Source organism: Triticum aestivum, chromosome 5A (assembly GCF_018294505.1).
Source record: "Triticum aestivum cultivar Chinese Spring chromosome 5A, IWGSC CS RefSeq v2.1, whole genome shotgun sequence".
NCBI lineage: Eukaryota > Viridiplantae > Streptophyta > Magnoliopsida > Poales > Poaceae > Triticum > Triticum aestivum.
In genome coordinates, this window is record NC_057806.1 from 531723106 (window position 1) to 531748182 (window position 25077).

Genomic DNA, 25077 nt, shown 5'->3' on the forward strand with positions numbered 1-25077 from the left:
CAGAGCAGAGCGGTGACGGCTGGCGCAGGGCGACGGGCGGACCAATGCGCGGACGGCGATTGGCCGTGACGGGCCGCCTCGGCGCGCGTGGCCGCCGGGTCGGAGGAGAGGCCGTCTGGTCACGCCGGGGTCGGAGTAGAAGCGCTCGGGGTCGACGATGGCGGTGGGCGACGCAAACCGTTCAAGAATAGATCGGAAGACCAAAAAGAAACCACCGATCAAGTTGACCGGCGGGAGAGAGAAAACCCCGGAGCAAGGGCTCGGGGAAAAGACTCTCTAGGGCAGCCGACCAACATGGCCGGCGGACGAACCCTAGGTACGGGCGCGACCCCCAGCGGTGGTCATGGAGGCTGACCGCCCCAGGGGCGGCGCGCGGGTGCGGAAGTGGCGGCGGCTAGGGTTTAGAACCCGGAAACTGATACCATGTTAGAAGGAAGAGAGGGAATTGGTGGAATAGTTCGTTGTATTGCTTGAGCCTCGTGGGCATATATATAGGAGTACAATGATCAACTTGGAGTACAAGACAAGGTAGGAACAAATCCTAGTCTATCATCTACTTCCTAATATACATTTAAAGGAAATATGCCCTAGAGGCAATAATAAAGTTATTATTTCTTTCCTTATTTCATGATAAATGTTTATTATTCATGCTAGAATTGTATTAACTGGAAACATAATACATGTGTGAATACATAGACAAACAGAGTGTCACTAGTATGCCTCTACTTGACTAGCTCGTTAATCAAAGATGGTTATGTTTCCTAACCATGGACAAAGAGTTGTTGTTTGATTAACGGGATCACATCATTAGATGAATGATCTGATTGACATGACCCATTCCATTAGCTTAGCACCCGATCGTTTAGTATGTTGCTATTGCTTTCTTCATGACTTATACATGTTCCTATGACTATGAGATTATGCAACTCCCGTTTGCCGGAGGAACACTTTGTGTGCTACCAAACGTCACAACGTAACTGGGTGATTATAAAGGAGCTCTACAGGTGTCTCCAAAGGTACATGTTGGGTTGGCGTATTTCGAGATTAGGATTTGTCACTCCGATTGTCGGAGAGGTATCTCTGGGCCCTCTCGGTAATGCACATCACTTAAGCCTTGCAAGCAATGCAACTAATGAGTTAGTTGTGAGATGATGTATTACAGAACGAGTAAAGAGACTTGCCAGTATCGAGATTGAACTAGGTATTGGATACCGACGATCGAATCTCGGGCAAGTAACATACCGATGACAAAGGGAACAACATATGTTGTTATGCGGTCTGACCGATAAAGATCTTCGTAGAATATGTAGGAGCCAATATGGGCATCCAAGTCCCGCTATTGGTTATTGACCAGAGACGTGTCTCGGTCATGTCTACATTGTTCTCGAACCCGTAGGGTCCGCACGCTTAAGGTTTCGATGACAGTTATATTATGAGTTTATGAGTTTTGATGTACCGAAGGAGTTCGGAGTCCCAGATGAGATCGGGGACATGACGAGGAGTCTCGAAATGGTCGAGACGTAAAGATCGATATATTGGACGACTATATTCGGACATCGGAAAGGTTCCGAGTGATTCGGATATATTTCGGAGTACCGGGTAGTTACGGGAGAAGCAATGGGCCTTGATGGCCTTTAGTGGGAAGAGGAGAAAGGGCCAAGGGGCTGCTGCGCCCCCCCTCCCCTCTGGTCCGAATTGGACTAGGGAAAAGGGGGCCAGCCACCTTTCCTTCTCCTCCACTTCCTTCTCCCTTCCTCCCCTCTTGGTGGACTCCTACTAGGACTTGGAGTCCTAGTAGGACTCCACATCCTGGCCGCACCAATTGCCTTGGCCAGCCTCCTCCTCCTCCATCCTTTATATACTGAGGCAAGGGGCACCCCAGGAACACAAGTTGATCCATGTGATCATATTCTTAGCCGTGTGCGGCACCCCCTGCCACCATAGTCCTCGATAATATTGTAGCAGTGCTTAGGCGAAGCCCTGCGACAGTAGTACATCAAGATCGTCACCACGCCGTCGTGCTGACGGAACTCTTCCCCGACACTTTGCTGGATCGGAGTTCGGGGATCGTCATCGAGCTGAACGTGTGCTAAAACTCGGAGGTGCCGTAGTTTCGGTGCTTGATCGGTCGGGCTGTGAAGACGTACGACTACATCAACCGCGTTGTCATAACGCTTCCGCTATCGATCTACAAGGGTACGTAGATCACACTCTCCCCTCTCGTTGCTATGCATCACCATGATCTTGCGTGTGCGTAGGAAAATTTTGAAATTACTACGTTACCCAACAGTGGCATCCGAGCCTAGGTTTTATGGTTTGATGTTATATGCACGAGTAGAACACAAGTGAGTTGTGGGCGATATAAGTCATACTGCCTACTAGCATGTCATACTTTGGTTCGGCGGTATTGTTGGATGAAGCGGCCCGGACCGACATTACGCATACGCTTACGCGAGACCGGTTCTCCCGACGTGCTTTGCACATAGGTGGCTTGCGGGTGACTGTTTCTCCAGCTTTAGTTGAACTGAGTGTGGCTACGCCCGGTCCTTGCGAAGGTTAAAACGGCATCAACTTGACAAACTATCGTTGTGGTTTTGATGCGTAGGTAAGATTGGTTCTTGCTTAAGCCCGTAGCAGCCACGTAAAACTTGCAACAACAAAGTAGAGGACGTCTAACTTGTTTTTGCAGGGCATGTTGTGATGTGATATGGTCAAGACATGATGCTAATTTTATTGTATGAGATGATCATGTTTTGTAACCGAGTTATCGGCAACTGGCAGGAGCCATATGGTTGTCGCTTTATTGTATGCAATGCAATCGCGCTGTAATGCTTTACTTTATCACTAAGCGGTAGCGATAGTCGTGGAAGCATAAGATTGGCGAGACGACAACGATGCTACGATGGAGATCAAGGTGTCGCCCCGGTGACGATGGTGATCATGACGGTGCTTCGGAGATGGAGATCACAGCACAAGATGATGATGGCCATATCATATCACTTATATTGATTGCATGTGATGTTTATCTTTTATGCATCTTATCTTGCTTTGATTGACGGTAGCATTATAAGATGATCTCTCACTAAATTATCAAGAAGTGTTCTCCCTGAGTATGCACCGTTGCGAAAGTTCTTCGTGCTGAGACACCACGTGATGATCGGGTGTGATAGGCTCTACGTTCAAATACAACGGGTGCAAAACAGTTGCACACGCGGAATACTCAGGTTATACTTGATGAGCCAAGCATATACAGATATGGCCTCGGAACACGGAGACCGAAAGGTCGAGCGTGAATCATATAGTAGATATGATCAACATAGTGATGTTCACCAATGAAACTACTCCATCTCACGTGATGATCGGACATGGTTTAGTTGATTTGGATCACGTGATCACTTAGAGGATTAGAGGGATGTCTATCTAAGTGGGAGTTCTTAAGTAATATGATTAAATTGAACTTAAATTTATCATGAACTTAGTCCTGGTAGTATTTTGCAAATTATGTTGTAGATCAATAGCTCGCGTTGTTGCTTCCCTGTGTTTATTTTGATATGTTCCTAGAGAAAATTGTGTTGAAAGATGTTAGTAGCAATGATGCGGATTGGATCCGTGATCTGAGGTTTATCCTCATTGCTGCACAGAAAAATTATGTCCTTGATGCACCGCTAGGTGATAGACCTATTGCAGGAGCAGATGCAGACATTATGAACGTTTGGCTAGCTCAATATGATGACTACTTGATAGTTTAGTGCACCATGCTTAACGGCTTAGAATCGGGACTTCAAAGACGTTTTGAACGTCATGGACCATATGAGATGTTCTAGGAGTTGACATTAATATTTCAAGCAAATACCCGAGTTGAGAGATATGAAGTCTCCAACAAGTTCTATAGCCAAAAGATGGAGGAGAATCGCTCAACTAGTGAGCATGTGCTCAGATTGTCTGGGTACTACAATCGCTTGAATCAAGTGGGAGTTAATCTTCGAGATAAGATAGTGATTGACAGAATTCTCTAGTCACCATCACCAAGTTAGTAGAACTTCGTGATGAACTATAATATGCAAGGGATAATGGAAACAACTCCCAAGCTCTTCGTGATCAACGAAGGTAGGAATCAAGAAAAACATCAACTGTTGATGGTTGACAAGACCACTAGTTTCAAGAAAAGGGCAAAGGGAAGAAGCGGAACTTCAAGAAGAATGGCAAGCAAGTTGCTGCTCAAGTGAAGAAGCCCAAGTCTGATCCTAAGCCTGAGACTAAGTGCTTCTACTGCAAAGGGACTGGTCACTGGAAGCAGAACTACCCCAAGTGATTGGCGGATAAAAAGGATGGCAAAGTGAACATAAGTATATTTGATATACATGTTATTGATGTGTACTTTACTAGTGTTTATAGCAACCCCTCAGTATTTGATACTAGTTCAGTTGCTAAGATTAGTAACTCGAAACGGGAGTTGCAGAATAAACAGAGACTAGTTAAGGGTGAAGTAACGATGTGTGTTGGAAGTGGTTCCAAAATTGATATGATCATCATCGCACACTCCCTATACTTTCGGGATTAGTGTTGAACCTAAATAAGTGTTATTTGGTGTTTGCGTTGAGCATGAATATGATTTGATCATGTTTATTGTAATACGGTTATTCATTTAAGTAAAAGAATAAATTGTTGTTCTGTTTACATGAATAAAACCTTATATGGTTACACACCCAATGAAAATGGTTCATTGGATCTCGATCGTAGTGATACACATATTCATAATATTGAAACCAAAAGATGCAAAGTTAATAATGATAGTGCAACTTATTTGTGGCACTGCCGTTTAGGTCATATTGGTGTAAAGCGCATGAAGAAACTCCATGCTGATGGGCTTTTGGAATCACTTGATTATGAATCACTTGATGCTTGCGAACCATTCCTCATGGGCAGGATGACTAAGACTCCGTTCTCCGGAACAATAGAGCAAGCAACTAACTTATTGGAAATAATACATACTGATGTATGCGATCCGATGAGTGTTGAGGCTCGCGACAAGTATCATTATTTTCTGACCTTCACAGATGATTTGAGCAGATATGGGTATATCTACTTGATGAAACACAAGTCTGAAACATTTGAAAAGTTCAAAGAATTTCAGAGTGAAGTGGAGAATCATCATAACAAGAAAATAAAAGTTTCTACGATATGATCGCAGAGGTAAAATATTTGAGTTACGAGTTTGGCCTTCAGTTAAAACAATGTGAAATAGTTTCACTACTCACGCCACCTGGAACACCATAGTGTAATGGTGTGTCCGAACATCGTAACCGTACTTTATTAGATATGGTGCAATCTATGATGTCTCTTGCCGATTTACCACTATCGTTTTGGGGTTATGCATTAGAGACAGCTGCATTCACGTTAAATAGGGCACCATCTAAATCCGTTGAGATGACACTATATGAACTATGGTTTAGCAAGAAACCAAAGTTGTCGTTTCTTAAAAGTTTGGGGTTGTGATGCTTATGTGAAAAAGTTTCGTCCTGATAAGCTCAAACCCAAATCGGAAAAGTGTGTCTTCATAGGATACCCAAAAGTTACTGTTGGGTACACCTTCTATCACAGATCCTAAGGCAAGACTTTTCTTGCTAAATTCGGAAACTTTCTGGAGAAGGAGTTTCTCTCGAAAGAAGTGAGTGGGAGGAAAGTAGAACTTGATGAGGTAACTGTACCTCTTCCCTTATTGGAAAGTAGTACATCACAGAAACCGGTTTCTGTGACACCTAGACCAATTAGTGAGGAAGCTAATGATGATGATCATGAAACTTCAGATCAAGTTACTACCGAATCTCGTAGGTAAACTAGAGTGAGATCCGCGCCAGAGTGGTACGGTAATCCTATTCTGGAAGTCATGTTACTAGACCATGACGAACTTGCGAACTATGAGGAAGCGATGATGAGCCCAGATTCCGCAAAATGGTTTGAGGCCATGAAATCTGAGATATGATCCATGTATGAGAACAAAGTATGGACTTTGATGGATTTGCGCGATGATCGGCAAGCCATAGAAAATAAATGGATCTTCAAGAGGAAGATGGACGCTGATAGTAGTGTTACTATCTACAAAGCTAGAATTGTCGCAAAAGGTTTTCGACAAGTTCAAGGTGTTGACTATGATGAGAGTTTCTCACTCATATCTATGCTTAAGTCTGTTCGAATCATGTTAGCAATTGCCACATTTTATGAAATCTGGCAAATGGATAAACAAAAACTGCATTCCTTAATGGATTTATTAAAGAAGAGTTGTATACGATGCAACTAGAAGGTTTTGTCGATCCTAAAGGTGTTAACAAAATATGCAAGCTCCAGCAATCCATCTATGGACTGGTACAAGCATCTCGGAGTTGGAATATACGCTTTGATGAGTTGATCAAAGCATATAGTTTTATACAGACTTGCGGTGAAGCCTGTATTTACAAGAAAGTGAGTGGGAGCACTATAGCATTTCTGATAAGTATATGTGAATGACATATTGTTGATCGGAAATAATGTAGAATTATTCTGTAAAGCATAAAGGAGTGTTTGAAAGGAGTTTTTTCAAAGAAAGACTTCGGTGAAGCTGCTTACATATTGAGCTTCAAGATCTATAGAAATAGATCAAGACGCTTGATAAGTTTTTTCAATGAGTACATACCTTGACAAGATTTTGAAGTAGTTCAAAATGGAGCAGTCAAAGAAAGAGTTCTTGCCTGTATTACAAGGTGTGAAGTTGAGTAAGACTCAAAGCCTGACCACGGCAGAAGATAGAAAGAGAATGAAAGTCATTCCCTATGCCTTGGCCATAGGTTCTATAAAGTATGTCATACTGTATACCAGATCTATTGTATACCCTGCACTGATTTGGCAAGGGAGTACAATAGTGATCTAGGAGTAGATCACTGGACAGCGGTCAGAATTATCCTTAGTGAAATAAGGATATGTTTCTCGATTATGGACGTGACAAAAAGATTCGTCGTAAAGGGTTACGCCGATGCAAGTTTTTGACACTGATCCAGATGATTCTAAGTCTCAATCTGGATACATATTGAAAGTGGGAGCAATTAGCTAGAGTATCCCCGTGCAGAGCATTGTAGACATAGAATTTTGCAAAATACATACGGATCTGAATTTGGCAGGCCCGTTGACTAAATTTATCTCACAAGCAAAACATGATCACTCTTTGGGTGTTAATCACATAGCGATGTGAACTAGATTATTGAATCTAGTAAACCTTTTGGGTGTTAGTCACATGGAGATGTGAACCAATCACATAAAGATGTGAACTATTGGTGCTAATCACATAGCGATGTGAACTAGATTATTGACTCTAGTGCAAGTGGGAGACTGAAGGAAATATGCCCTAGAGGCAATAATAAAGTTATTATTTATTTCCTTATTTCATGATAAATGTTTATTATTCATGCTAGAATTGTATTAACTATAAACATAATACATGTGTGAATACATAGACAAACAGAGTGTCACTAGTATGCCTCTACTTGACTAGCTCGTTAATCAAAGATGGTTATGTTTCCTAACCATGGACAAAGAGTTGTTGTTTGATTAACGGGATCACATCATTAGATGTATGATCTGATTGACATGACCCATTCCATTAGCTTAGCACCCGATCGTTTAGTATGTTGCTATTGCTTTCTTCATGACTTATACATGTTCCTATGACTATGAGATTATGCAACTCCCGTTTGCCGGAGGAACACTTTGTGTGCTACCAAACGTCACAACGTAACTGGGTGATTATAAAGGAGCTCTACAGGTGTCTCCAAAGGTACATGTTGGGTTGGCGTATTTCGAGATTAGGATTTGTCACTCCGATTATCGGAGAGGTATCTCTGCGCCCTCTTGGTAATGCACATCACTTAAGCCTTGCAAGCAATGCAACTAATGAGTTAGTTGTGAGATGATGTATTATAGAACGAGTAAAGAGACTTGCCGGTAACGAGATTGAACTAGGTATTGGATACCGACGATCGAATCTCGGGCAAGTAACATACCGATGACAAAGGGAACAACGTATGTTGTTATGCGGTCTGACCGATAAAGATCTTCGTAGAATATGTAGGAGCCAATATGGGCATCCAGGTCCCGCTATTGGTTATTGACCAGAGACATGTCTCGGTCATGTCTACATTGTTCTCGAACCCGTAGGGTCCGCACGCTTAAGGTTTCGATGACAGTTATATTATGAGTTTATGAGTTTGATGTACCGAAGGAGTTCGGAGTCCCGGATGAGATCGGGACATGACGAGGAGTCTCGAAATGGTTCGAGACATAAAGAATCGATATATTGGACGACTATATTCGGACATCGGAAAGGTTCCGAGTGATTCAGGTATTTTTCGGAGTACCGGGTAGTTACGGGAGAAGCAATGGGCCTTGATGGGCTTTAGTGGGAAGAGGAGAAAGGGCCAAGGGGCTGCTGCGCCCCCCTCCCCTCTGGTCCGAATTGGACTAGGGAAAAGGGGGCCGGCCACCTTTCCTTCTCCTCCACTTCCTTCTCCCTTCCTCCCCTCTTGGTGGACTTCTACTAGGACTTGGAGTCCTAGTAGGACTCCACATCCTGGCCGCACCAATTGCCTTGGCCGGCCTCCTCCTCCTCCATCCTTTATATACTGAGGCAAGGGGCACCCCAGGAACGCAAGTTGATCCATGTGATCATATTCTTAGCCGTGTGTGGCGCCCCCTTCCACCATAGTCCTCGATAATATTGTAGCGGTGCTTAGGCGAAGCCCTGTGACAGTAGTACATCAAGATCGTCACCACGCCGTCGTGCTGACGGAACTCTTCCCCGACACTTTGCTGGATCGGAGTCCGGGGATCGTCATCGAGCTGAATGTGTGCTAAAACTCGGAGGTGCCGTAGTTTCGGTGCTTGATCGGTCGGGCCGTGAAGACGTACGACTACATCAACCGCGTTGTCATAACACTTCCACTATCGATCTACAAGGGTACGTAGATCACACTCTCCCCTCTCGTTGTTATGCATCACCATGATCTTGCGTGTGCGTAGGAAAATTTTGAAATTACTACGTAGCCCAACAACATTATACTCAACACAACAAGAGCTACATATATTACCAGGTGACCAATCCGAATCGGCCAATCAGCAGGTTGGTTGATGCCATCACAATGTGTTATGACCAGCATATTAGGGGCTTAGCCCAGTGGGTTATGGCCCAAATATCTTAATCATCAGGGGCTTAGCCCAATTATCTTATCGTATTAGGATCGTTTCCTTAGGAGTGTCACACCCTGCATTTTGTAACTCTTCATTTGCATTAATAAAGCATGAAAATTTGGACCAACAAAAACTTTTGCATTATTTGGCTTTTATTTGGAGTTGGTTTTCTCTCTGTGCTTTTCAAGTGCTCTTTAAAGTCAACACAACTCCACCTTCTATACTTAATCTCCTTGCCCCAAACTTCTGCCCAATGACCATGCCATGTGTATAATACAATATAGTATTTTTCTTACAAAAATAATTTGGCCAAATCGTTTTTTCAAAAATTAGTTTTCCAAAAACCCCTGGATTGAGGTTTGCACTGCAAGTACCTGATTTGGGGTATGAAAAATATTTCAAAAGGTATATTTGAAACCTATTAGATATAGGATGCCCATAAATCCCAAAAATATAATTTTAAAAGCTATTTTCCTATTTTATTTAAAGGCTTTTTCTTAAGGCCAGAAATGGTCTTTAATAGGTTAAAGTTATTTTAATGTTTTAAAAATATTTGATAAAATTTAGGGAAACTCAGTGGACATATATTTCCCATATATATGAGTTTCAACACATGGTCATGTTCAAAATATTGGACAAAACCTCCCAAAACCATTTCTGCTCATTTCAAGGATTTGAAATATTTCTACAGGAAATATTTTCATAAAAATCCAAGAAAAATCCAGAAAGTCACAAATGCATATTGTGATGATCTTGCAAAGTCTCACTTCAATCAAGGTCATTTTGGTCCACCGAAATGCCCCATAACCCTTTCTGTTCAGAACCAAATTTGAGCAAGTTTGTACTACCAACTTTCTCCCCTTGACCCCAACTTTTGTGAGCATGTTCATATGACCAAATGATGACACTAAACCAAGTGGTGCATCAAGGAGAATGGCTTTGCATGACTAGATCTACACAAACCCCTTTCTGTTGATTTCTAGGGTTTACAAAAGTTGCATTGGCTACTTTGCCCAAATGAGCTCAAATTTGGTGGCACACCCTATTTCTAAGTGTCATTCCATCCTGTTAAGTATCATGGCAATTGGAGTTCATTTTCTTGCCCAAACCCTTATCAAACACCTTCTGCCATTTTACAAAAGCCACTGTTTTGACCCCTTCCACTATTCTTGGTAAGCTCAACTTTTTACCAGAGCTTAATCTAGTCACCTTATACCTGCATTAGCAATGGCAAGACCTCAGATCAATTATTTGGGGGTGAAACCCTCACTTTCTCTCTCTGGACAGCCCATTTTCACTCTTCTTCCTCTTCTCTCCTCACTCCAGTGGCCATCCATGGCATCCTATGCTCTCCCCCCTTTCTTTACTCCTCCCTAGAGCTACCAGACATGCCAGGGCGCGCACACAAGCATAGAAAATGGCTTGGCATGCCATTTGGGCGCTTTGGAGCGTGCTACAGTGCGCTCCCGCACTGTAGCCGCCCCCTGCCAAGCACACCCGGCCACCTCGGGCCTCCCCAGCACGCCCGACAAGACGCCTTGGCATCCGGGACACGACAGCTGGTCGGCCCCCTCCTCCTTCCCTCTCTCCTGCCCCTGCTCGCACGCGCACCATGGCCGCCCGAGAGCTCCAATGAGCACGCTCACACGCGCGCTGCCCTGACGCTTCCCCGCTCCTTCTCTCCCTCCCTCTGGGCGTAGACCACCCCTACAAACACCCCGGACACGCCCACGTGAGCCCCCGTGGCTTGCAGCGACGACAACAGCCTCGCCGACGCACGGGTCTACAGTGAGCCGTGGCTCGCCTACTTAAAGGCCTCCCCGAGCCTCCCAATCACCACGACTCGCCCCCACCTACTCCAAAAAGGCCCCCTGTGCCCTCCACTCTCCTCCAGGAGCACCCGAGCTCAAGATCGAGCTCGAGCTCCGCCGCCTCGGGTCGACGTTGATCTCGGGGTACGGGCTCCCTCCGCCCCTCCTCTCTCTCGATCTGGACCCTCCGCACCTCCCTGATCATTTCCCCTCTGTTTCCCCTCTTTCTTGCAGTCGGAAACGGCCGGAGCCATCAACGCCTGACGCTCCTCCGCCGCGAACCTCGTCGCCGGCGAACCCCTACACTCCGGCAACCACCTCCACCTCCACCCGAACGGCGACTCCGCCCTGAGCAAGCCGGTGCGCTCGGATCCCTCGCCATTGACCACAGCGACGCCGGTGAGCTCGCCGCCCCTCTGACCTAGGGTTGACAACGATGGCCATGGGGCCCGTCCGTCAGCCTCACGCCCTGACGCCTGGGCCCCGCCCGTCAGGTTTAAAATGCACGCGCGCGCGCACTGGTTCGCTGCGTCGGCTGAAGGCGTATTTTGCCTTTACGCCTTCGACGTGGCAGCCTCGCGTGGGCTGAATCCCTCTGGGCCTGCTGCACTGTGGTCCTTCTGGCCCAGTTGCATAGTGCTGCTTCCCCTTTTTCCTTTTTCTGGAAAATTGCAAAAATTCCACAGGATTAAATAATAATCCGAATGCAATAACTCCAACTCCCATATTTTTCTAAAAATTCCACCTATTTAATGGTGCAACTTCCATTCAAATCCAACCAACTTTTATGTACTGTTCAAATTTAAATTCAAATTTGAGCAGTTTAATCTCTGTTTGGAAATCCATATCCCCTCTTATGCAACTCCAAATCCAAAACTAGGAATTTTCCCCTTCTTAGTTTTCAACCTAGTATTTAACAAAAATAAGTTGACATTTTTCTGAGCACTTTGGTTTTTCTGTTTTATTATTGCCTTATTTTTCTCGTTATTATTTTGCGACGATAGATTGCGTTGCTGACGAAGGAGTTGGACCAGAAGACTTTGAAGACCCAGAAGACCTTGTTGAGCCAGGCAAGCAGCCCTTTGACCATGTCTATGAAACCCTTTTTATGCATTTCATATGGCACTTTATTATTGTTGCATCGGAATCATGATGAGAGGGTAGCCACTTTGGTGGGTTGCCTCATTTCCTCCTTGTTGATACTTGCATTGTGCATGACCCTACCTCCTTATGAGGGTTATGCCGGTGGGAGTAGATAGGATGCTAAAGTAGTGCTACGCAAAAGGGACGGGTATATGCATGGTGATGGAGACAAAGTATTTTCAAAGGACTTTTCGAAAACCCCGTCGGGTGCCACTTATGCCCGAGGGAGATAATGAGATGGGTAACCACTTGATGACGAAGTGGTGTACCGAGGCAAGTGTGTGTGTGTTGCTTTCAAAAACGGATTGGTTTAAGTTGCGACCGTTCTTCCAACCTTACATGCGCAACCACTCTACCCTTATATGGGAAAGGGCATTATTGATTACCTAGGCTGATACTAGCTTGGAGCCCGCATTACTAGTGATGGGGGAGAGTTGGTGCTCTCTCTCGGGAAGGGGTCGTGCCAGGTAGGGCGGCCAAGAACATTTTTATGGGGCACCGGACACACCATTGGTACCCCCGTGCCAGTGGTATGTGATGAATATGGGAGCAAGGCTCCACAATTTTTAAGTTGTGAAATGATGGGCACGGAGGTTACTACCAATTGAGTGGACTCCATGTTAAGTGTCGTCTAGGGAAAGATAGTGATCTTGTGGGTAAAGTGTGCAACCTCTACAGAGTGTAAAACTATTCGAATAGCCGTGTCCACGGTCAAGGACAGTTGGGCGGTGCTGCTTAAACTACGTCCACATGTTTTCAAACCAGTGTGGGTGTTTGGATAAGTGGGAAGAACTACTCGGGTCAAGTCAAAGGACTTGACATGATTGAGTTGGGTTGGTGCCCACTCTATTTATGTTGATATCTGTAACCTGTCCTCATGGTTACTTGAATTCTCCTGATGCATGTCTTACAAGTTGTTGAACATGTCATTGCACTCAAAAACTAGCTTTCCGCAAAAATTTACCTATATCATGCATTGTTGTACCTTGAACCAAAACATGGGTTGCTTGCGAGTACATTCAAAGTACTCATTGGCTTGCCACTGGTTATTTAATTGGCCAGGCATGGAAGAACAGGAGTTCGAAGAAGAGTTCTTTGAAGACGAACATGCGAACTAGGACGTTTCCCAGTCAGAATGCCTGTAGGGTTAAGGCAGATGGCATGGGTTCTACTTATCGACGAAGATTTCCGCTGCTTGTGTTTCATTGATGTTCAGCCCTTAAGGCTTTATCTATGTAAGACTTGACCATAATGGTCATAATTTGTGTAAGACGGTATGTATGGATGTAAGACTCTTGTTATTCAGCTTCTGTGTGTTCAGTGAGCATTGATCTCTGGGATCACTGTACACGTGCATTCGGTGATCTCGACTTATGAGTCGGGGTCCCCACAGAGCTGGTATCAGAGCCATCCTGACTGTAGGAAGCCTTAGTTAGCATGGGCGTTAGTTAGCTTGAGACCATCTAAACTTCTCTTCTTTTCTAAAGCTTTCCCAACCCAAGATATATTTCCCTTATTGACCTCTCCCATTCAACCTTTGTAGATGGCTGCCGTACCTGAAGACTTCCTGACCACAGGATTTCCCGTGCTTCTCGAGGATAGCCTCAAGAAGTGCCAGTTCCACCGAGCCCCCATTTTCACCTACCATGAGCATTGGATCAATGACACCGAGACGGAGTATCATGTGGAAGTGATCGTGAAGGCCAACGACTCTCCAACAAGCTGGTTTTTCGAGGGACCCCAGATGGCAACACTAGTCCTTGCCATCGAGACGGCAACCCTCAAGGCACTCACCCGCCTCTAAGACCTTCTTCCAGAGATGGCAGACGAGTTGGCAACCCGTTTCTTGCCTTATCGGAAGGAAGGTGAGGATGAGAGCAGTGCACCAGCTCCACCATTAGAAGAAGGACTCCCACTCCGATTCCAGACCTACTTCAGCCTTTGTGCCGATAGTTTGGCACAACGCTTGGCCTCTGAATCGATGGAACTCCGAAAGGAACTTCATGAGACCAAGGCACTACTTCTTCAAGCACAAGGGAAGACGGATAGAATCAAGAAGGAAGGTGCTCCCCCTGGACAACCCGCAATCGCATACAGAGGCAGAAGACCCCTAAAGGATGGAGAACCACCACAGTAACACCGCATGAGCGCAAAGGAATACCGCAAGCTCTTCGCACCACCGGCGAAGCAACGCCGTGTTGAGCTCCTCCACTCCCCCACCCCTTCGAGTGAAGAGGGAAGTCAGGCCGCCGATGGCGAGGAGGAAGACCCAGAAGAGCCAGACTACGCGACCGAGCATTCCACCACTTAGGCACCATTCGCAACCCGGCTATGCCCATTAGTAACCCCTATGGTAGGATAGGTCATGTACCCCTATGCGGAGTCGAGTCCTTGTAATGGTTCATACGAAACCACGTAGTATTGTGTTTGCTTTTGATGTGTTTGATGGACGTCGTACTTCCTTCGGGAACTTGTAAGAGACTACATCACCCATTTGGATTTTAATGAATGTGTTTGGCCTTTTGGCCCTTGCATGAATATAATTAGTGTCTTACAACCCCCGTACTAGGCATCCCATCTATATTGCTTTCCCCATCTTTCCCAATCATGAGACCTTGACCGCTCCAACAGGATGCCTGTTGTAACTCGTACTGGTACCTCTACCCAGCAGCAAGAAGCCGAAGAAGGAGCCAGTTAGGACCAAACCCAAGGACAAGCTCCACCACCACCACCACCTCCAAGCATGGACATGGCTCAGCTTCTCCAAGCCTTCCGAGAGGAACGCCAAGCCAACACTGCAGCCCTCCAGATGATCGCTCAAGCTGTCAACCGCCAGCCGGCAGGAAACGACAATGCACGTTCCATGCTGGTGGAGTTCAAGAAGCATGCACCACCCACCTTCATTGAGACTGCTGAACCCCTGGATGCAGACGACTGGGTCCGCACCATTGAGGATCTGCTGGAACTAGTCGGATGCACCGAGGACCGTGAGAGGGTGGCATATGCTACTCACTGTCTTGGGGGAACTGCTAGAGCTTGGTGGGATGGATTCAAGGCCATGCATGTTGAGCAAAACATCACTTGGAATAACTTCAAGGCAGAATTCCGCAAGGCCCACATTCCTTCCGGAATCATGGCCATCAAGAAGCGTGAGTTCCGAGCCCTGAAGCAAGGTAGCAACACTGTCAAGGAGTACATGCAGAGGTTCAGTGTTCTCTCAAGGTATGCCCCTGAAGATGTCAGCACTGATGCTGCCAAAAGGGAGCGCTTCATGGAAGGCCTTAACCAGACTCTGCAGTACTCGCTTGTTGTGTGTGACTGCCCGACCTTTCCTGATCTGGTGAACAAGGCACTCATGCTTGAGGACAAGCGACGTGCTTTGGATGATACCCGTAAGCGCAAGATGATCAGCAAGGGTAGCTCCAGCAACCAGAAGCCTCGCCCGTGGCAGCCAGCCCCGGTCAAGCCAACCTATCAGCAGCCAAGAGCTCCTGCACCCCGCACCAACTATCCACCTCAGCAGTATGCCAACCCCAGGCCAGCTTACAACAACCCCAATGCCGGCAAGAGCAGCAACCCCAATCAAGTCACTTGCTTCGGATGTGGTCAAGCAGGACACTACTCCAAGAATTGCCCCAACAAGAAGCCCGACACCCCGCGCCCCAATGCGCAGAACCCAGGACAAGGCCGTGGAATGCCACCAAGGAACCAAGCTCCCCGCAACCTGCCCAACAACGGCAAGGGTCGTGTGAATCATGTCACTGCAGAAGAAGCCCAGGAAGACCCGGACGTCGTGCTGGGTACGTTCCTTGTCAACTCAGCACCTGCAACTGTCTTGTTTGATTCTGGAGCCACGCATTCATTTGTCACCCAAAAGTTTGCATTAAAAAGTGGCATGACTCCTACGCCCCTGAATAACCCTATGGTGGTACAAACCCCCGGAGCAGAGATGAGAGCCAAGATAGGATGTAAAGGAGTCGGGATTGTCATTAATGGGGTAGACTTCCTAGCAGACCTTATCATCTTAAGATCACAGGGCTTGGATGTGATCTTAGGAATGGATTGGCTCATCAAGCACCAAGGCTTGTTAGATTGTGCCAACCGGACCGTCACTGTGACCAATGACCAAGGAGTCGAAATTAAATTTGCCTCCAACCCCTCCTCTGCTCAAGCCACCCAAGTCAACTCTCTGCAGAAGTTGGATTGGAGCAAGTGCCGGTAGTATGCGAATACCCCGATGTCTTTCTTGATGAGCTACCGGGAATGCCTCCTGACCGAGACATTGAGTTCATCATCGAGCTCATACCCGGAGCAGGACCCATCTATAAGAAGCCTTATAGAATGGGATCGGAAGAGTTAGCAGAATTGAAGAAGCAACTGGAAGAGCAGTTGAGGAAGGGATTTATCCGCCCTAGTGCCTCCCCTTGGGGATCACCTGTTCTGTTTGTGGCAAAGAAGGACGGTACCATCCGCTTATGCATTGACTACCGCTCCCTCAATGAAGTTACAATCAAAAACAAGTATCCACTTCCCAAGATTGAAGATCTGTTTGATCAACTCAATGGGGCCAAGGTGTTCTCCAAGATTGATCTCAGATCTGGGTACTACCAGCTGAAAATCAGACCCCAAGATATTCCGAAGACGGCATTTGTAACCAGATATGGCCTGTATGAGTGCACGGTCATGTCCTTCGGATTGACCAATGCCCCAACTTACTTCATGTATCTCATGAATAAGGTCTTCATGGAATATTTGGACAAGTTTGTCGTTGTCTTCATTGATGACATTCTTGTCTTCTCGAAGACGGAAGAAGAGCACGAGCAACACTTGAGGATGGTCCTAGACAAGCTTCGAGAGCACCAACTGTATGCCAAGTTCAGCAAGTGCGAATTTTGGCTGCGCGAAGTTGGATTCTTGGGTCATGTTTTGACTGAAGAAGGATTGTCGGTCGATCCCACTAAGATTGAAGCCGTGACTGAATGGCAATCCCCAAGCAATGTGAAGGAAGTCAGAAGCTTCCTCGGACTCGCGGGATATTACCGCAAGTTCGTTGAAGGATTCTCAAGCATTGCACGACCCATGACTCAGCTCTTGAAGAAGGACAAGAAGTTTGAATGGACGCCGAAGTGTGAAGAAAGCTTCCAGGAGCTGAAGAAGAGATTGACCACCGCCCCAGTTCTGGCCACACCAGATATACACAAGGAGTTTGTGATATATTGTGATGCGTCAAGGACCGGACTGGGAGGTGTTCTGATGCAAGAAGGCAGAGTCATAGCTTACCTTTCAAGGCAACTACGGCCTCATGAAGAGAACTATGCTACTCATGACCTTGAGTTGGCAGCTGTAGTTCATGCCCTGAAAACATGGCGACATTACCTCCTAGGGAAGCGGTGTAAGATATACACGGATCACAAAAGTCTGAAGTATATTTTCACTCAAAAGGAATTGAACATGAGGCAGAGAAGGTGGCTAGAGTTGATCAATGATTATGACCTCAGTGTTCAATACCACCCTGGAAAGGCTAATGTGGTAGCAGATGCATTAAGCAGGAAGGCTTGTTCCTTGAATGCTATGCTTAAGGAAAGGCTACCCGCCTTGTATGAAGAACTTGAAAGCTTCGGGTTGGAACTGGTTGCACCAGGATTCTTAGCCAACCTTGAAGTCGAGCCTACCCTGATGGATGATATTAAGGAAGCTCAGAAGGGACACGAAAGTATTGAAGGCATCAAGAGGAAGATCAAGGCAGGCAAGGCTCGAGGATTCTCAGAGGATGAGCAAGGAATCGTGTGGTTTGGGAATCGCATTTGCGTACCCAACAAGATTGAGCACAAGCATTTGATCTTGCAAGATGCTCATGACACCCTGTATTCCATCCACCTCGGAGGAACCAAGATGTATCAAGACCTGAAGGGAAGATTCTGGTGGCATGGCATGAAGAGAGAGATAGCCACTTTCGTCGCTAAGTGTGACATATGCCAAAGGGTCAAAGCTGAACATCAGCGGCCCGCTGGATTGTTACAGCCTCTCAAGGTGCCTAAATGGAAATGGGATAAATTCGGAATGGACTTCATCACTGGATTACCCAGGTCAAATAAGGGACATGACTCCATCTGGGTCATAGTCGACCATTTGACCAAAGTAGCCCATTTCATTCCTGTCAAAACGACTTACAAGGGAAACCAGCTAGCCAGCCTCTACATCAATAGAATCGTAAGTCTTCATGGTGTTCCCAAGGAGATTGTGTCAGATCGAGGAACCCAGTTTACCTCAAGATTCTGGAAGAAGTTCCAAGAGGCCATGGGGACCAAGTTGTCCTTCAGCATCGCTTTCCACCCACAGACTGGTGGTCAGACAGAACGAGTGAATCAGATACTTCAAGACATGCTCCGAGCCTGTGTCTTAGCATATGGAGCTAGGTGGGAAGATTGCCTCCCTTTCGCCGAGTTCTCCTACAACAACAGTTATCAGTCAAGCCTCCAGATGGCACCATTTGAGGTGTTGTATGGGCGCAAGTGCCGCACACCCCTCAATTGGTCAGAAACCGGAGAAGGACTAGTCTTTGGGCCCGATATCCTCCGTGAAGAAGAAGAGCAAGTCCAGCTTGGCAGAGAGCGTTTGAAGACTGCCAAGTCAAGGCAGAAGAGCTACGCTGACTCTCGTCGGAGAGACATGACCTTCCGAGTTGGAGATCATGTCTATCTCCGGGTCACAGCTCTCAAGGGAACCCAGCGCTTCCATGTTAAGGGAAAACTCGCACCAAGATTTATCGGCCCCTTCAAGATCACTGCACGACGGGAGAAGTGGCTTACCAGTTGGAACTACCACCTGAACTATCCGATGTGCACAACGTATTCCACGTGTCACAACTCCGGAAATGTCTCCAAGTTCCAGGCAAGCCTGATCTTTACAAGGACGTCAACCACCAAGCCATTGACCTTCAGCCTAATTTGACCTACCGCGAGAGACCCATCTGCATTTTGGATGAGGCTGAGCAACGAACTCGAAGCCACGCGATCAAGTACTTCAAGGTCCAGTGGAGCAACCACACTGAAGCAGAAGCAACCTGGGAGCATGAAGACTACCTTAGATCCGAGTTTTCGTATCTCTTTAAAGCCTAGTTTAGGAATCTCGGGGACGAGATTCTTGTAAGGGGGGTAGGTCTGTCACACCCTGCATTTTGTAACTCTTCATTTGCATTAATAAAGCATGAAAATTTGGACCAACAAAAACTTTTGCATTATTTGGCTTTTATTTGGAGTTGGTTTTCTCTCTGTGCTTTTCAAGTGCTCTTTAAAGTCAACACAACTCCACCTTCTATACTTAATCTCCTTGCACCAAACTTCTGCCCAATGACCATGCCATGTGTATACTACAATATAGTATTTTCTTACAAAAATAATTTGGCCAAATCGTTTTTTCAAAAATTAGTTTTCCAAAAACCCCTGGATTGAGGTTTGCACTGCAAGTACCTGATTTGGGGTATGAAAAATATTTCAAAAGGTATATTTGAAACCTATTAGATATAGGATTCCCATAAACCCCAAAAATATAATTTTAAAAGCTATTTTCCTATTTTATTTAAAGGCTTTTTCTTAAGGACAGAAATGGTCTTTAATAGGTTAAAATTATTTTAATGTTTTAAAAATATTTGAGAAAATTTAGGGAAACTCAGTGGACATATATGTCCCATATATAAGAGTTTCAACACATGGTCATGTTCAAAATATTGGACAAAACCTCCCAAAACCATTTCTGCTCATTTCAAGGATTTGAAATATTTCTACAGGAAATATTTTCATAAAAATCCAAGAAAAATCCAGCAAGTCACAAATGCATATTGTGATGATCTTGCAAAGTCTCACTGCAATCAAGGTCATTTTGGTCCACCAAAATGCCCCATAACCCTTTCTGTTCAGAACCAAATTTGAGCAAGTTTGTACTACCAACTTTCTCCCCTAGACCCCAACTTTTGTGAGCATGTTCATATGACCAAATGATGACACTACACAAAGTGGTGCATCAAGGAGAATGGTTTTGCATGACTAGATCTACACAAACCCCTTTCTGTTGATTTCTAGGGTTTACAAAAGTTGCATTGGCTACTTTGCCAAAATGAGCTCAAATTTGGTGGCACACCCTATTTCTAAGTGTCATTCCATCCTGTTAAGTATCATGGCAATTGGAGTTCATTTTCTTGCCCAAACCCTTATCAAACACCTTCTGCCATTTTACAAAAGCCACTGTTTTGACCCCTTCCACTATTCTTGGTAAGCTCAACTTTTTACCAGAGCTTAATCTAGTCACCTTATACCTCCATTAGCAATGGCAAGACCTCAGATCAATTATTTGGGGGTGAAACCCTCACTTTCTCTCTCTGGACATCCCATTTTCACTCTTCTTACTCTTCTCTCCTCACTCCAGTGGCCATCCATGGCATCCTATGCTCTCCCCCCTTTCTTTACTCCTCCCTAGAGCTACCAGACATGCCAGGGCGCGCACACAAGCATAGAAAATGGCTTGGCATGCCATTAGGGCGCTCTGGAGCGCGCTACAGTGTGCTCCCGCACTGTAGCCGCCCCCTGCCAAGCACACCCGGCCACCTCAGGCCTCCCCAGCACGCCCGACGAGACGCCTCGGCGTCTGGGACATGACAGCTGGTCGGCCCCCTCCTCCTTCCCTCTCTCCTGCCCCTGCTCGCATGCGCACCATGGCCGCCCGAGAGCTCCAATGAGCACGCTCACACGCGCGCTGCCCTGACGCTTCCCCGCTCCTTCTCTCCCTCCCTCTGGGCGTAGACCACCCCTACAAACACCCCAGACACGCCCACGTGAGCCCCCGTGGCTTGCAGCAATGGCAACAGCCTCGCCGGCGCACGGGTCTACGGTGAGCCGTGGCTCGCCTTCTTAAAGGCCTCCCCGAGCCTCCCAATCACCACCACTCGCCCCCACCTACTCCAAAAAGGCCCCCTGTGCCCTCCACTCTCCTCCAGGAGCACCCGAGCTCGAGATCGAGCTCGAGCTCCGCCGCCTCGGGTCGACGTCGATCTCGGGGTACGGGCTCCCTCCGCCCCTCCTCTCTCTCGATCTGGACCCTCCGCACCTTCCTGATCATTTCCCCTCTGTTTCCCCTCTCTCTTGCAGTTGGAAACGGCCGGAGCCATCAACGCCCGACGCTCCTCCGCCCCGAACCTCGTCGCCGGCGAACCCCTACACTCCGGCAACCACCTCCACCTCCACCCGAACGGCGACTCCGCCCTGAGCAAGCCGATGCGCTCGGATCGCCTCGCCGTTGACCACAGCGACGCCGGTGAGCTCGCCGCCCCTCTGACCTAGGGTTGACGACGACGGCCGTGGGCCCGTCCGTCAGCCTCACGCCCTGACGCCTGGGCCCCGCCTGTCAGGTTTAAAATGCACGCGCGCGCACCGGTTCGCTACGTCGGCTGAAGGCGTATTTTGCCTTTACGCCTTCGACGTGGTAGCCTCGCGTGGGCTGAATCTCTCTGGGCCTGCTGCACTGTGGCCCTTCTGGCCCAGTTGCATAGTGCAGCTTCCCCTTTTTCCTTTTTCTGGAAAATTGCAAAAATTCCACAGGATTAAATAATAATCCAAATGCAATAACTCCAACTCCCATATTTTTCTAAAAATCCCACCTATTTAATGGTGCAACTTCCATTCAAATCCAACCAACTTTTATGTATTGTTCAAATTTAAATTCAAATTTGAGCAGTTTAATCTCTGTTTGGAAATCCATATCCCCTCTTATGTAACTCCAAATCCAAAACTAGGAATTTTCCCCTTCTTAGATTTCCACCTAGTATTTTACAAAAATAAGTTGACATTTTTCTAAGCACTTTGGTTTTTCTGTTTTATTATTGCCTTATTTTTCTCGTATTATTTTGCGACGATAGATTGCGTTGCTGACGAAGGAGTTGGACCAGAAGACTTTGAAGACCCAGAAGACCTTGTTGAGCCAGGCAAGCAGCCCTTTGACCATGTCTATGAAACCCTTTTTATGCATTTCATATGGCACTTTATTATTGTTGCATCGGAATCATGATGAGAGGGGAGCCACTTTGGTGGGTTGCCCTCATTTCCTCCTTGTTGATACTTGCATTGTGCATGACCCTACCTCCTTATGAGGGTTATGCCAGTGGGAGTAGATAGAATGCTAAAGTAGTGCTACGCAAAAAGGGACGGGTAAATGCATGGTGAAGAAGGCAAGTACTTTCAAAGGACTTTTCGAAAACCCCGTCGGGTGCCACTTATGCCCAAGGGAGGCAATGATATGGGTAACCACTTGATGACGAAGTGGTGTACCGAGGCAAGTGTGTGTGTTGTTTTCGAAAACGGATTAGATTTAAGATTTGTCGACTGTCCCAACCTTACATGCGCAACCACTCTACCCTTATATGGGAAAGGGCATTATTGATTACTTAGGCCGATACTAGCTTGGAGCCCGCATTACTAGTGACGGGGGAGAGTTGGTGCTCTCTCTCGGGACGGGGTCGTGCCAGGTAGGGCGGCCATGACTGTTTTCACAGGGCACCGGATACACCGTTGTGTCCCCTCTCGGATGTTACGATCTCGAGTGAGTCTCGTATGATGTACATCATGAGGATACGGAACAACGAGTGGACTCCTTGTTAGTGTCGTCTAGGGAAAGATAGTGATCGGGTGCTTACCCCGGGTACTTGAGGTACCGCGGGTCGTGGATGACACGGAAGTTCCCCGGATCTTGTGGGTAAAGTGTGCAACCTCTGCAGAGTGTAAAACTATTCGAATAGCCGTGTCCACGGTCAAGGACAGTTGGGCGGTGCTGCTTAAACTACGTCCACATGTTTTCAAACCAGTGTGGGTGTTTGGATAAGTGGGAAGAACTACTCGGGTCAAGTCAAAGGACTTGACATGATTGAGTTGGGTTGGTGCCCACTCTATTTATGTTGATATCTGTAATCTGTCCTTATGGTTACTTGAATTCTCCTGATGCATGTCTTACAAGTTGTTGAACATGTCACTGCACTCAAAAACTAGCTTTCCGCAAAATTTACCTATATCATGCATTGTTGTACCTTGAACCAAAACATGGGTTGCTTGCGAGTACATTCAAAGTACTCATTGGCTTGCCACTGGTTATTTAATTGGCCAGGCATGGAAGAACAGGAGTTTGAAGAAGAGTTCTTTGAAGACGAACATGCGAACTAGGATGTTTCCCAGTCAGAATGCCTGTAGGGTTAAGGCAGATGGCATGGGTTCTACTTATCGATGAAGATTTCCGCTGCTTATGTTTCATTTGATGTTCAGCCCTTAAGGCTTTATCTATGTAAGACTTGACCATAATGGTCATAAATTGTGTAAGACGATATGTATGGATGTAAGACTCTTGTTATTCAGCTTTTGTGTGTTCAGTGAGCATTGATCTCTGGGATCACTGTACATGTGCATTCGGTGACCATGACTTATGAGTAGGGGTCCCCACAAGGAGTCAAGTAAACCTCTCTATATAAGGAGAGGAGATGTATCAATCTAAGGAAGCAAGAAGCAATCAGTATTTTCTCGGCTTCCCTTAGAGAGCCGGGAGACCTAACCTTAGCCGCCTCTTGCGTCCGCCGCCGTCGCACCAGCCGCATGGACGGCGCCCAGCCGCCGGCCGTCGCGCAATCTCCTCCAACCTCCTCCCCCTTCCCTTACAACCTACGCCCTAGACCGGGTAGAACCCTAGTTTCTAACAATTTGGTATCCAGAGACTCACGTTCTATCATGTCGTCATCCCCACCCACGCCCCGCTGCCCATCATCACCACCGACCCGATGATCATGGCCGGGTCCCCAACGCCGCCGGCCTCGATCACCTCCGCGCTGCCGGCCCCAGTCACCTCGCCGCCGTCGACGATCCCGTCTTCACGCCGAATTAGATGTCCAGCACCTTGCGGGACCACGTGACGGCCGTCCAGGGCATCACCCTGTACCTGAACGGCCCGCACGCCACCTCACCGGCTGCGCCCCCGCCTACAGCCATCCGGCGCTGCACTGGCCCATCCAGAACGCGTCTGACCCGAGCAGGACGCCCCTGCTGCCGTTCCAGGTGGGACACACCAGCGGCCCCCCATCGCTGCTGCACCTATAGCCGCCCTTAGCCGCAACCCAGCTCTGGCTGCCGTGGCCGTCCCAGGGTGCGCCTGCAATTGGCGGGACACCACAGCTGCCGTTCCAGGCGGGGCACCACAGCGGGCTGCCACCGCCGCTGCTGCACCTGCAGCCGCCCCCAGCCGCGGCTCCCCTCTGGCCGCAGTGGCCCCCTACTGCCACCCCGGCTACCGCCGCGTCCGCCCACTCTCCACAGCAGCCGCTGCAACTCCATGTGCCACCTCTGCCCAGCTCCCGACTGCCGTCACCGGCCGGCCTGCCGATACACCAGGTCCGGTTCCCGCCCTCTCCGTCACCACTACCAGCTTGGGCGGCTGGGTCTTCGCCATCGCCGGTCTATACCACGGCTCTAGAGCAGCCGATCCCCGTTTTTGCACTTCGGCGGGCCATCCGGCTCCGCGGGTCCCTACCCGAAGTACTCCAACCAGGCGCCACCCGCCTCGCTGCTCCGCACATTCGAGCCAGCTCAACATGGCGCTCCGACCCACACACCACCGTGGTTCACCAAGATCGATTTCGCCACCTATCACGGCACGGAGGACCCCCTCAACTGGCTCAACTAGTGCGACCAGTTCTTTCGCGGGCAGCGCACCCTCGCCTCGGAGCGCACCTGACTCGCCTCTTACTACCTCCGCGGCGCGGCACAGACCTAGTACTACGCCCTCGAGCAAGACGAGGGCAGCATGCCCCCTTGGGAGCGCTTCCGCGAGCTCTGCCTCCTTCATTTTGGGCCCCCGATCCGTGGGAGCCGCCTGGCGAAGCTTGATG